This window comes from Mus musculus, chromosome 16, assembly GCF_000001635.26.
Source record: "Mus musculus strain C57BL/6J chromosome 16, GRCm38.p6 C57BL/6J".
NCBI lineage: Eukaryota > Metazoa > Chordata > Mammalia > Rodentia > Muridae > Mus > Mus musculus.
Window position 1 is genome coordinate 22124518 of NC_000082.6, and position 13638 is coordinate 22138155.

General features: G+C 44.4%; 1 protein-coding gene across 1 annotated transcript in view; it reads right to left on the minus strand.

Moving 5' to 3' along the window:
- Positions 1-13638, minus strand: part of Igf2bp2 (insulin-like growth factor 2 mRNA binding protein 2) — a 104291-nt gene that overhangs the window by 65509 nt on the left and 25144 nt on the right. The gene's annotated exons all lie outside the window — the stretch shown is intronic.

Sequence of the window (13638 nt, forward strand, 5' to 3'; positions counted from 1 at the left end):
TTTGTCATGATAGGCAAAATCAAAGGACACAGGCTCACCATACTGTGTAAGGAAAGCAACAGGGTCCACCCGCACAGCATTTTAAGTGTTACAGTGTTTCCTTTGCATCTTGAGTTACAAGCCTGCAGGCTCTCACTCCAAGGAAACTTGACAGGAAGATAAATGCCTGACTGTGGAGCCAGGGTGTGGAGGCAGAGGTGATCGGAGCTGGCTGACCAGTGAGTGGCCGACTCAGGTCAGCACTACTTATCTTCCTCAGGACCCGTGAGTCACACCGGAGGGGCTACCCATCCAGCAAACGCACACGAGGAGAAGTTTCTACAGCTGTGTTGTTCTTACTATAACAGGTGACAAGGGCTTTTTAAAACCTGACAGACTGCACAGAACAGAAAAAAGCAAAGAAGCCTGAAAGGATTTTAAGTAGCCATCAACTGAGGCACCATCAGTCCTAGGCTTGAGAGGTCACGGTAGGGAGCTCACCACGAGTTGGAGGCCAGCTTGGACTACACAGTAAGACTTGACACAATCCCCTCCAAGAAAAGAAGTTAAAAATTTACAAGAGACACACCAGACTGCAAAGCTTGGAAAAAGCATAAGGTAACCAACCAGTCTATGCTTCAAGTATGCTGTTAGACTCTTTATGAAGCAGGGAGCTAGGGGCAGGGGCTTGCAGGCAATCCTGGCAACCTTGGTCCCAGCCTCAGAACCCAAATAAAAAGAGAGAGACAACCCCAGCACTTGGGAGGTAGAAGCAGGACGATCTCTGTGAGTTAGAGGCCAGCCTGGTCTACACAGTGAGTTCCAAAACAGCTAAGGCTTCACAGAGAATCCCCGTCTCAAAAGAAAGAAAGGGGAAGGAAAGGAAGAAAAAAGAAAGAAAAGAGAGAGAACCAACTGCACAGATGAAAGGTGTGTGGTTTTACCCATCTGCTTACTGACTCATTGAAAAGTAATGTTTCATGTATCCTCATGATAGTATTTTAAAGCAGCTATTCAGTTTCGTATTCCAACTGTATTTGTGTACAGAAAATATAGCCAGGGCAAAGCTACAGAAAGCAAGTTAGAACTGGCAAAATGGCTCGGCAGGTAAATGTTTTTGTCTCTGAGCCTGATGACCCGAACTGATCTCTGAGATCCTCATGGTAGAAGATGCAAATCAAGTTGCCCAAGTTGTTCTCCGACCTCCACACATGTGTGTGCACACATGGACACACACACAAGTAAATGACTGTAAAGAGCAAAGTATACAAAATGCCTCTGGTGAGGTGGGACTAAAGAGAAGGCTCAGCAGTTAAGAGCACTGACTGCTGTTCCAGAGGTCCCAGGTTCAATCCCCAGCACACACATGGCAGCCCACAACTGTAACTCCAAGATCTGACACCCTCACACAGACATACATCCAGGCAAAACACCAACACACATAAGGTGAAAATAAGTAGTTTTTAAAAATTGACAAACCATGAGCATTTTAAAATTAACTATGCTGTGGATCTCTATAGTGAATTTTTTTTTAATAAAATGTTTAGACTTATTGAATGTGTTTGAGTTTTCGGCTGCATGTAAGTATGTATACCACATTAGGCCTGGTGCTCTTGGAGATCAGAAAAGGAGTTAACCCCCTAGAGCAGGAATTACAAATAGCTGTGAACCATCAGGTGGTGCTGGGAGCACTAACCTAGGTCCTCTGCAAGAGCAACAGGTACTCTTAACCACTGAGCCGCCTCTCTAGCTCCAAACACTTAAAATGCTCTGAATGTCTGTTGCGTACACTTGGAGGCCAGGGACCAACTTGCAGTGTCCTCCCCGGGAACAACGCCCACCTCCTCTGGGGCAGGATCTCACACTGGCCCGAACTTACCAATTAGGCTAGCCCGACCAGTCAGCAGCCCCCAGGGAGCCTGTGCCTCGCCTCCCCAGTGCTGAGATTACAAGTGCATGCTACTGTGCCAAGCAATTTTATACAGATTCTGGAGGTTAAATTCAGATCTCTGTGCTTTACTGACTGAGCCATGTTCCCAAAAGCCCTTATCTACATTTATAGGCAGTCTTAGGTAATCCTCAAGTTAGAAATTCTCAGGAAAAAATATTTGAATACGCATTTGAGATCTCAAACATAAAAATTTGTTTTAAGCCTTTGAGTATTTTCTACACACATACACACACACACATACACACAAAACCTTGCCATTTATTAACAGCCCAAGAGATCAAATGGAGGGTTGGTATACAACCACTCTATCCTCGTCATAATGGCCAAAAAAAACCAGGCCAATGTTGATGATCCAAGTCCAAGCCCTGGAACCCACATGACGGAAGGAGATAACACATTCCCCCCAAGTTGTCCTCTGACTTCTAAAGGAGCTGTGGTACACATAAGAACACAAACATACATGCACATGCACACACCACATAAAGAGAGAGTAAATAAATACAATAAATAGTTAAATTCCAGCTATTCTAAGTTTCTTTGTATAACTTATGAATTTGTTATGGAAAACATAAGCAAACACAGGAGTGAATAGATACTATGTACCCATCTCTCTGCAAATTAAAAATGTGATCGGCAGCGTAAGCAGTCTCTGGGGAGTTGGGGGAAGAGAATCTAATTATCCGTCTTTAAAATGCAGAGAAGATCCTCTCCTGGGGGAAAACACCAGCAAACATGCAAGCTCTTCATGTAAAATACTCCCTAGCATACCTTAAAGTTTGCTGCTTAAGAGGCTAAAAGATTACAATAGACCTCAGATAGTAACAGTGCAACCCGCTAGCTCCCTGCAGGGAATTCATGGGAACTGCACCTGCAAAGGAACAGCCACAGGCACGGATGTACACCCCTATGTGTAACAGCAAGCGCTAAGTCTTGTGAGAAAGCTGTTTGGTCACTGAAGAGCAAAGTATGCTAAGCATCTCACAAGTTTCTAAGATTGTTTTCATACTGTTCTCATAGGCTCATAGGGTCATAGGCTGTGTATGTGTACACAGGTGCATGCTTTCATTTGCAAAATAAGGCCAGTGGGTTAAAGCATTAAGAATCCCATGGACAGCCCCACTAAGGTTCCAGGATCATGTTGTGGGGGCTCACAGTATGTCTGAGAAATTAATTACCTTGTGTTTTTGGGTTTGTTTAGAATTTAGCAGAATCCATATATTGTCTTTAAAAAGAATCAGGGGGCTGGTGAGATGGCTCAGTGGGTAAGAGCACCCGACTGCTCTTCCGAAGGTCAGGAGTTCAAATCCCAGCAACCACATGGTGGCTCACAACCATCCGTACGAGATCTGACTCCCTCTTCTGGAGTGTCTGAAGACAGCTACAGTGTACTTACATAGAATAAATAAATAAATCTTAAAAAAAAAAAAAAAAAAAAAAATCAGGAAGCCGGGTGGTAGTGGCGCACACCTTTAATCCCAGAACTTGGGAGGCAGAGGCGAATGGATTTCTGAGTTTGAGGCCAGCCTGCCCACATGGTGGCACAACCACCTTTAACTATAGAATGCTCCAGGGGATCTGCTGCCCTCTTCTGCCCTCTTCTGGCACTGCACTTACACGTTGCACACACATACACTTAGGAACTCACACATATGCATAGATATTTTTAAAATAAGAGTCACATGCAATTTGATCAAATGGAAGGCATAGTTCTCATAACCATGAATATAGGCATTGCCCCGAGATCTTGGTATATTTAATCCCTGACTCAGCCAAGTAAAACAAGCCCTTCTTTGGGGGTTGGGGTAGAGGAACTGCTAAAAACACCTTCTGGGTGTCAGGAACAACTGAATCAGAACTATTTAACACTGTAGTAGACTACCAAAGTTATATGGTTATAGTTAATCACCTGACTATAGTCCAGTGTTATCAAGTTACAGGCTTTCTCGATTTGTACTAATAATTTTTAGTACAAATTTACTTCCATTAAGATGTCATAGTAATGGGGCTGGTGAGATGGCTCAGTGGGTAAGAGCACCCAACTGCTCTTCCAAAGGTCGGAAGTTCAAATCCCAGCAACCACATGGTGGCTCACAACCATCCGTAACAAGATCTGACTCCCTCTTCTGGAGTGTCTGAGGACAGCTACAGTGTACTTACATATAATAAATAAATAAATCTTAAAAAAAAAAAAAAAAAAGATGTCATAGTAAGGGGCTGGAGAGACAGTTCAGTGGTTAAAAGCACTTCCAGAGGTTCTGAGTTCAATTTCCAGCAACCACATGGTAACTCACAACCATCTATAATGGGCTCTGATGCCCTCTTCTGGAATGCAGGTGTATATGCAGAGACTGTTCATATACATAAAATAATTCTCTCTCTCTCTCTTTTTTTTTTTTTTTTTCCGAGGCAGGGTTTTTCTGTGTAGCCCTGGCTATCCTGGAACTCACTTTGTAGACCAGGCTGGCCTCCCCAGTGCTGGGATTAAAGGTGTGCGCCTTTAAAAGCCAAGCCTGGCTTTTTTTTTTTTTTTTTTTTTTTTTTGACCTGGCCTACAAAGTGAGTTCCAGGACAGCCAGGGCTATACAGAGAAACCCTGTCTCGAAAAACCAAAACCAAAACCAAAACCAACCAACCAAACAAACAAACCAAAAATATGTCACAGAAAAACTAGGTAAAGTATGACAGTTTATGGACAAAAAGGTAGCAATAAAAGGTATCGTTTATTTAGATTTAAGGCACATTTATCATGGTCACAGTGGAGGGAGCTGCAGCTACAGGAAGGAGCATGTGAAAAACCAGGTAATAGGAACACTGGGGTACTATGGGGCAAGTGGACCATGCCACCAGACAGAGGAACTGCTAAGGCTGAGAGAGCTCAGACCTCGGGAGTCTCGGGAACTTGAGATCAGCAGGAGTGGAGCCGCTCCGTATCCATTTCTGTACCTGCTCTGGAACCATGACGCTCCACTGAGGGGATCTCGTCAGTCACATAGGGAAAACACCTGGAGTCCTTCCCCATGCAAACTGAGCATCACTAACATCTCAAACAGAGCCAATAGGAAACATCTACTCCCTAAACCCCACCCCACTCCTCAATGTTTATATAGTCCCTAACCACAAAGCAGAAAGCACTCAAGTTATTTCACCAAGGATCAGTCACTCTTGGGGAAGAGTTCTCTCTCCTGAAGCGTTCGCCGCTGGACCTTGGATCAGGCTGACAGGTCAGGTTCACACCCCTGCCACTGGTGCTGTTGAGGGACCTCTGCTAACGGCCCGGTGCCAGCTGCCCAAACCTCCTCGATTGTCTTCAGAAACAGCTTTCCTGGCTGGACTTGAGACCCATGGAACTATTCGTCCTGGCTTTGCTTTACCCTTTGAATGGATAGAGGACAACAGGATACAGACAGGCAATGGAATTATGACTAGTCCCAGAATCCTGTCCCCTGGGGGTACAAAGGTGTATTAGACACAGGCCATGCCTGTGAGGCCCCAGGAATCCTAATAGCAGCCTGTTATGAAATTTGTATGTTCTAAACCTGACACTACTAGGAAAAATGATGTACTTGCGCTTTCTTTTTAAGTTAAAAATTCTTTATACCCTCACACCTAAACTCACTTTATTGAATTAATAACAGAAGAAAAAAATAAGCCAATACTATATGTGTAATCCCAGACTTAGGAAAGCTGAGGCAGGAGGATCTTGGAGGGCAGCCTGGGGTTACATGGCAATACGTTATTTCATAGGAAAGAAAGGGCTGGAGAGATGGCTCAGAAGCTAAGAGCACTTGCTGCTCTTCCAAAGGACTTGGTTCACTTCCCAGCATCCACATGGTGGCTCACAGCCATCTTTTAACTCCAATCCCAGAGGTTCCAATACCTGTCCTGACCTCCAAGGGTCATACGCATGCGGCTATAAACATGCACATATAATATATTTCACCAGGATTTTTCCCTAAGTATTTATTTTGATTTCCCTGTGTATGTAACTGTCCATCCATCTGTCTGTGTGTATGAACACATGCGTGTGGTTACTTCAAAGGCCAGAAGAATCATCAGGTCCTCTCTCTGGCCTCTGCAGGCACCATGCACACAGTAAGGCAAAATGCGGATACATAACCAAAATAAATCTTAAAAAAATATACAGTAGATATTTTTAAAGATGAAGACTAGGAAGCAAAAAGAGCCCTGATAACCTGCCCATGTTATAAAACCATGGAGTTGAGGCTCGACGCTCAAACCATCTGACCACTGCAGATAACTCCTAAGCATGATGCAATGCCTCTAATCCCAGCAACAAACAAATGGATCCCCACTCTAGCTGCTGTGCAGACCCCGGGTTTGCAGAATCCCCACTACCAGGGACCCCTTTCACTATTTCCTCTTACAGAGATCATATTCTAAAACACTTTACTGTTGGCCTGGGGAGATGGGTAAGGGCTTTTGGTAAAGTACCTACCATGAGAGCTCATGGGCGTACAGAGATTGAACTGAAATTCAAGAAGCCTCGCATGGGTCTAACCCAGACCCTCTGCATTTATGTTATAGTTGTGTTGCTTGGTGCTTTTATGCGACTCCTAACAGAGGGAGGCTGTTTCTGACACTTCTGCCTGCTTGTGGTACCCTTATTCCCCTACTGGGCTGTGGAGATGTCTGGTCTCCCTGCAACTTGATGTGCCAGTGTTTGGGTGATAGCCCTGGGACACCTGCCCTTTTCTGAAGGAAAGGGGGAGTGGATAGAGATGGGCTAAGAGGAGAGGAAGGAGCAGAAACTGTGGTTGCGATGTAATAGATGAGGGAATAAATTCATTTAAAAAGTGAGATAGGAAAGAAATAGCAGAAACAAAACAAAACAAAACAAAACCCCAGCCAACCAAGCCTCACAGCCCTCTTTGCTTAAGCTAGTCTATGTGAACTTCCATTCGTAGGTAAAAAGGAAACCAGTTTCGAGGCTACCCGACATGGAAGGATAAAGAGTATCATCCCTGACCAAGTATGCCAAAGGTCACCAGCACCCAGCTCACGCTGGGCTTGCTCCTGGCCCTTCCTGCCCTCTAGTTCTCATCTAGGAAACTAGGTTAAACCTCTTTGCTGCCAGGTGTTCAGGAGTCCCACAGACAGGCAAGCTGAATCATGTGTGCTTAGTCACTTCTTGCAGCCACGGCTACCCCTGCACCAAACACAGAAACTCCAACGTCTTTACCTCTAGAGCAGTCCCCCTCAGCCAAGTGTCATAGACTAGGCTTCTGGCTCCACATGGCATGGAGCTTGGAGTGGTACCTAAAGCATAGTTTCTTTAAATGCAACTAGTGTAAATGATGCCCATCTACAGAAAGAAAGCTTTTATCACAAATAGAGAGACAAGGAAGAAAACCTACTTTCTTCCCACTGACCAATCATTCTACCTGGCTAATTTTGTACTATAATTCTCTTTAATTTTTTCAGTTTTGTGGTATTCTACTTTTTTTTTTTTTTTTTTTTTGGTTTTTCGAGACAGGGTTTCTCTGTGTAGCCCTGGCTGTCCTGGAACTCACCAGGCTGGCCTCGAACTCAGAAATCCTCCTGCCTCTGCCTCCCAAGTGCTGGGATTAAAGGCGTGCGCCACCACGCCCGGCTTCTACTTTCTATCCATTAAAGACTCATGTTTAAAAACATTTACAATATTCACTGAAGTCACCCTAAAAGTTCATGTTTTTGTATCCCAACACTGGGGATTCAGAAGAGAAGACAGGCAACATAATCACGAGGAACATCTCTCAGTTCAAACCTTGAAAAGCAGGGCTGGCGAGATGGCTCAGTGGGTAAGAGCACTGACTGCTCTTCCAAAGGTTCTGAGTTCAAATCCCAACAACCACATGAAGGCTCACAACCATCTGTACAGCTACAGCGTACTCACATATATAAAATAAATAAATAAGGGCTGGGATTGAGATGTAAAGTGAATTAATTAATTAATTAATGGGAAATAAGAAAAATAAATAAAATAAATAAATAAATAAATAAATCTTTAAAAAAAAACTGAGAAGGTTTGGTCCTAGGGCATTTGCACACAACTTGGGTTTAGTTGTAAAGTCCTTTGTTTTTAAGAAAGAGCATTCTGTTTACTTCACTATTAGGAATACTTCTTAATGCTGGACAGCACCTTTTTGGTAGGTGGTTGTTCTTAATTTTTAGCTGTTGTCTGACTGCTTGAACTTAAGTAGAGAGGAACTCACTGAGTAAGAGCATGTAACTAATTATGATAGAAAGGGGGTGGGGGAGGCAGGGCTCAGTGGCCTCGAGACCAATAACTAAGATGGTCAGGCAAGATTCAGGAGTGGAAGTCCAAATGAGGGAAAGTATGAAGCCAGGCTGGGAGCTGACAGAGGAGACACACACACATGTACACACACACACACACACACACACACACACACACACACCACAGGGACAGACTCACATGGACACAGACACACACAAAACTCAGGTACACAGTCACATATTCATACTGAATGAAAAGGGGAAAAGAAGCATGCCTAGTCCTGGGTATAGAGGTGGAGAAGGCTGATTGTACATATGTGGGAGAGCAGAGCCAGAGGCAGGGGCATCTGAGAGAGTCCAGAGTGGCCATTGGCCCTAAGCCGTGTGGGGAGATGGGGGGAGGGAGAAAGAGGAACCAGGTGCAGCAATCAGGCCTAAGGTAGAATTATTATGGGAGGGGCAGTTCAAGCCCTGAGCTGGAGAGTTTAGGGTAGGGGTAGGGTATACCAGCCAGGAGAGCTCTGTGACAGGTGGGGACTGAGGGAGAACCTGGTGGCCAGTGTCCGCCTTGATATGTTAAATAGGCACCTCAGCCACTTGTCCCAGGCTTGAAAGCTAACACAGAGAAATACACACATGCACAAAGACACACAGAAATAAACAGACACACACTTTTAAGAGACAAGAGAGAGACAAATGCCATACACTGCTCTTTCTGGCTTGCTGAATTTCCCACCATTTCACGGGGGCTTTAGACACTCCGGACCCCATTCTCACCGGGGACTCTTCTTTTGGTTTTATTTTCTTCCATGTAAAACTACAGTTTAACTGCTCATTGCTGCCTATGCTATGAATAGAACCGGTTCGTGACCGTGAGTCACCAGCTATGAGAAACTCAGGAAATTAATTAATTAATAGGACACTTGAAAAGTGTTCAGAAGAAGGGGAAAAAGTGGGTGGGTGGGCAGGCTAATCTGTCTTAACTGAGTGGTGTCTCCGCGGGCTGAGACAGAACTGATGTGTGCTTGAAGTCAGGGCTACACATAAGCTCCAGGCTAGCCTGGGCTACATGATGAGATCCTGTCAGAAGAAGGGGAAGAGAGAGAAGAAATCACAGGCTTCTGTGTTAAGATTGTGTTTGAAGAGCAGAGACGTAAGAGCTACGTTCTAACTGAGTAATACACAGAGGGTGAGGCTCACTTCCCTTGTTCTACCAACTTAATATTATTATTAAATTACTGCATATTATTATATGTTTATATTATTTATATAATTTATAATACACGATACATTATTTGTAATAATATAAATATATTATATAAACATTGTATATTATATTATTAATTATAATTAATATTAAGGATAAGTTTTGAATAATTATAAAACTTTTTTTTTTTTGCCATTAGTTTTGAGGAAAAGAAAAGACAGTTTTGCCATCAGAAACGCGAGCTAACTCTGGGCATGCGCGCGCGCCCAGGTATTTGTAAAGCAGTAGCAGTTCCTAGCATCGCTCGTGTACACTGGGGTCCAGATGCTGCTGTCTGGGGCTGGACCACAGCCTAAGTCACCAAGGCAAGTGGTGGGCGTGAACTTGTCTGGACCTTATCACAGGTGGGCAGAAAATATCCAGCAAACAGAAGTAAATAACAGGGCCAATAAATAAAACCAACTTCCAAAATGACTAAAGGGATGGGGTCAAATGTTCTCTTCCCTCAATTCAACCACATCTAACAGGAATGGCTAGCAGTTGCCAACAGATGTCAACAGATGTCAATCAAGCAGCTTGCCTGAGGTGTTCATCTCAGAGGACTCTGTCACCCACTCTCCTCAGGCCCTAGTCACTCATCAATACGGCTATAAAAAAGCTGGGAGAATGGAAGGCAGACCATGAAACAGTTCAGAAAACATGACTTTTAAACGTACTTAAGTATCCTAATGAGAAGCGTATAGTAGCGCATGGCCTTTGACTCCAATAATGATACTTCCACAGAAAAATATATTCCAACAGGTATGCTGTGGTTCTAGTGACAGCCACACATTTCTAATTCCTCCAGTGAGAATGTTGGCCAGTCAGACATAGAGGGAGGTAGAAGGAACAAACTCTCCAAGGATGGGAAACATTTAGAAGAGAAGTAGACAGTACAGTATCTGTGGATACGACATGGGTAAGTGGAGCATTTCACAGCGGGAAAGACCCTGCATCGTTATTTCCATGCAACATTAAACCGGTGCAGGTTTCATACTGAGACCCATCTTCATGGAAGCCATTTCAGCCATCTGCTTGAACGCATGATTACGGCAAAGTCACTTATCAAATTCTAACAAGTCCTGTTAAAAGCAGATGATTTTTTAAGGGAATTCAGACATCACCAAATTAATGTCAAAGAGAAAAAGAAAGGAAGAAAGAAAGAAAGAAAGAAAGAAAGAAAGGTAAAGGGAAAAAAAAAAAGAGATGAAATTGCCAATATATTTCTTTACCACAGACACTACCAAGGCTATGACCAAGGATTTGGAGGTAGGATGTGACTCTGTGACAGAATGTTTACCATGAATGCGGGCCCTGGCCTGGATCCCAAACACAGGGGATTCAAAGACAGAAACTAAGCTCTTTCACCGATCTATCCATCCATCCATGGACCACATCCTACACTAGCCTCAGCAGAAAGAAGACAGAGTGGGGGCACACGAAAGTGGCATGTCCTCTGCCAGTCACTGCAAGTAGCATTCTTTGCTCCTTGAGCTGTTCAAGCCTTACTGAAGGGCCAACTGAAACAGGAAGGTAAGAAAAGCTCTCAAACCTATCAGATGATAGTAGCTGTTAAAAATAGAAAGGAGCCGCTGCTCTTTAGAAACACACAGGTGCAAACAAAAAACAAGAAGAGCTTTTGGTCACAACCACTGGCATTCCTAAAGACACCATAAACAGGCCCACAAGAAACAGTTAATGTCAGACTCCCAACAGCTCCAAGTCAAGAACTGCCCTTCTCCCATAAGGAGACTAGGCTCTTCTCCCTCAACCTCAGCCTCTCACTGCCTCCCACAGAGTGGTACCAAGTAGTGCTCAATGATGCTCCAGATGACCAGTGTTATCGGAAGTTAAACAAAGCCCTCCCGGTTTTCTTAAAGCCTTCTTGAACTGGAGGCTATCTGCTCTAGACTACCCAAGCTGCGTAACTGTATGCCTTCCTATATTAAGAAACTTTGTACAGCAGAAAGAATGCAGGCTTTACAGTCAGACAAATGTAGATTGCCTCTGAAGATTTTTCTTTTCTCCTTTCTTTCTTTTTTTTTAAAGATTTATTTATTTATTTATTTATTTATTTATTATATGTAAGTACACTGTAGCTGTCTTCAGATGCACCAGAAGAGGGCATCAGATCTCATTATGGGTGGTTGTGAGCCACCATGTGGTTGCTGGGATTTGAACTTCAGACCTTCGGAAGAGCAGTCGGGTGCTCTTACCCACTGAGCCATCTCACCAGCCCCTCTTTTCTCCTTTCTTAATGGTGGACTTAAGTCTGCTCTTGTGGGGTTCAAATAAGGCTGGCACCACGGCAACAGTCCTTGTTAAATGGCCTCTGTTTTCCATACTAAGCCAACTATACCTCATCCTTCCCATCATAAATCTATACGCTAACCACACATAGCCATGGACTCCTGTTCAAAAGAGCTCTGGCTGTCAATCAGCGGATGCTTCACAAAGGCAGAAGTCAGCTGACATAAGCCCACATGACAGCTATAGTACAAGATTAACAAGTCTTGTCTCCAACTAAGCCTGCTCGGCACACAATACAGACTAGGGTGCCTCCTGGCTTCACCGAAGCCTTCTAAGTGAAGGCACTGACCCCCAGTCTCTCCTCCTGGCCTTGCTTTCTATCAGCTGAGTGAAGATGGGAACCCAGAACAAAACACTCATTTTGAGGTGCTGTTAGGAAAAAAGAGCTTTCAAATAAAATTCTGTCGAAGTGGCCAAGTTGGAACAGTTTGTGAGTGTGGGCAAACACTGAGTGGAAAATAGGCCAGAAGACCTGGTCCAACCTGGCCGTGGGCCTTACTGCTCTCCAGCCCAGGCCAGCAGTCCCAGCTTCTGCTGCCGCTTGTGCTACCTGCCTGCCTTGTGACACCCACCTGCCTTGCCCGAAAGGTTGTAAGGGCTGGGGAAGTTGCTGCCTCTCAGTGTACCAGCTAGGACACACTCAATTAAATGATCGCAAGCAGCTGGAGTATTGCTGAGACATAGGAATCCTACCTGCCCTTCTTGCTCCTGCAGCAGATAGATGCTTAAACAGAAAAAGGTTCCAAGGGAGCCTCAGGAAACAGGGGGAAGGTGGGTTTTTCCTCTATGAAAACCCTTCCTCGGGAGAGAGTAACGTCTCCAGCCTGGGCAGTTAGGAACGGTCCTGAGGGTGAGTGCCAAGCATCTGGAGTGTGGTGTTGTCTCTTACCTGGAACTCCGTCTGCATTTAACTCAGAACACACTGTCAATTAGGGACCTTGATGATAATGGCATGTTGCTCAGTAAGGGAAGTATTGTTTGAATCAAACTATTGTAGCAACGGTTTCGTGGCAGGTGTGCCCTATTGATACAGAGCCAGATACAGATACACACTGACAGTCTTAGAGCCACTGCTACAAAATTGCCACAATTCAGTGCTTCAGTTTAAACTGTAACTCAGGTTATGCAAAGTGCTGTAGACATTCCAAGGCAATTACCAAATAGATTACCACTAGAGAAAACCATTATCATCTAGCTTGGTCTTTGTGATGTTCTTCTAGCTCAGAAGCTCTGCTTCTGAAACTTGATGTGAGGAGCATAAATTCCTTAACCAGAAACCGTTCTTTTGGCTTTCTGAGATGTCCCACTATTTAGCACAGGCTGGTCTCCACAAGCTGTAATTGCCCTGCCTCAGCCTCTTCTTACAAGTGCTGGGATTAGAGGTATGAAGTCAGCCACCGTGTCTGGTAAAAACAGTGGTTTCCCCCACTTACACTTTATTTACTTTATATGTGTGCATGCGCCACAATTCAGGTATAAAGTCAGAGGAACAATATGGTTCTCATCCTCTACCATGTGGGGCCAGGGGCTGGAACTCAGGTTCAGGTTATCAGCATGATTTCAAATGCCAGTCGCCTACTAAACCATCTCATTGGCCCAGAGGAAGGAAGCTAGCCTAAGCCCTAATTCTAGGTCTGTCAGCAGCCAGCTTTGTGGGCAACCCATCTGACATTTGTTTTCTCTCTCACCAAGTACAAGCACACACACCTGCTGGGCTCTAGTCTTCCAGCTCTGTTAGTCTGTGACAAATCCCCTTGCCTATACACATGCACAGAGGTCATTTGAGTGCGTCCTAGATGGTACAGTGAGAGGCAGTAACTTCCCCAGCCCTTACAACCTTTCGGGCAAGGCAGGTAGGTGTCATAAGGCAGGCAGGTATCGCGAGCACACACACACACACACACTCTCTCTCTCT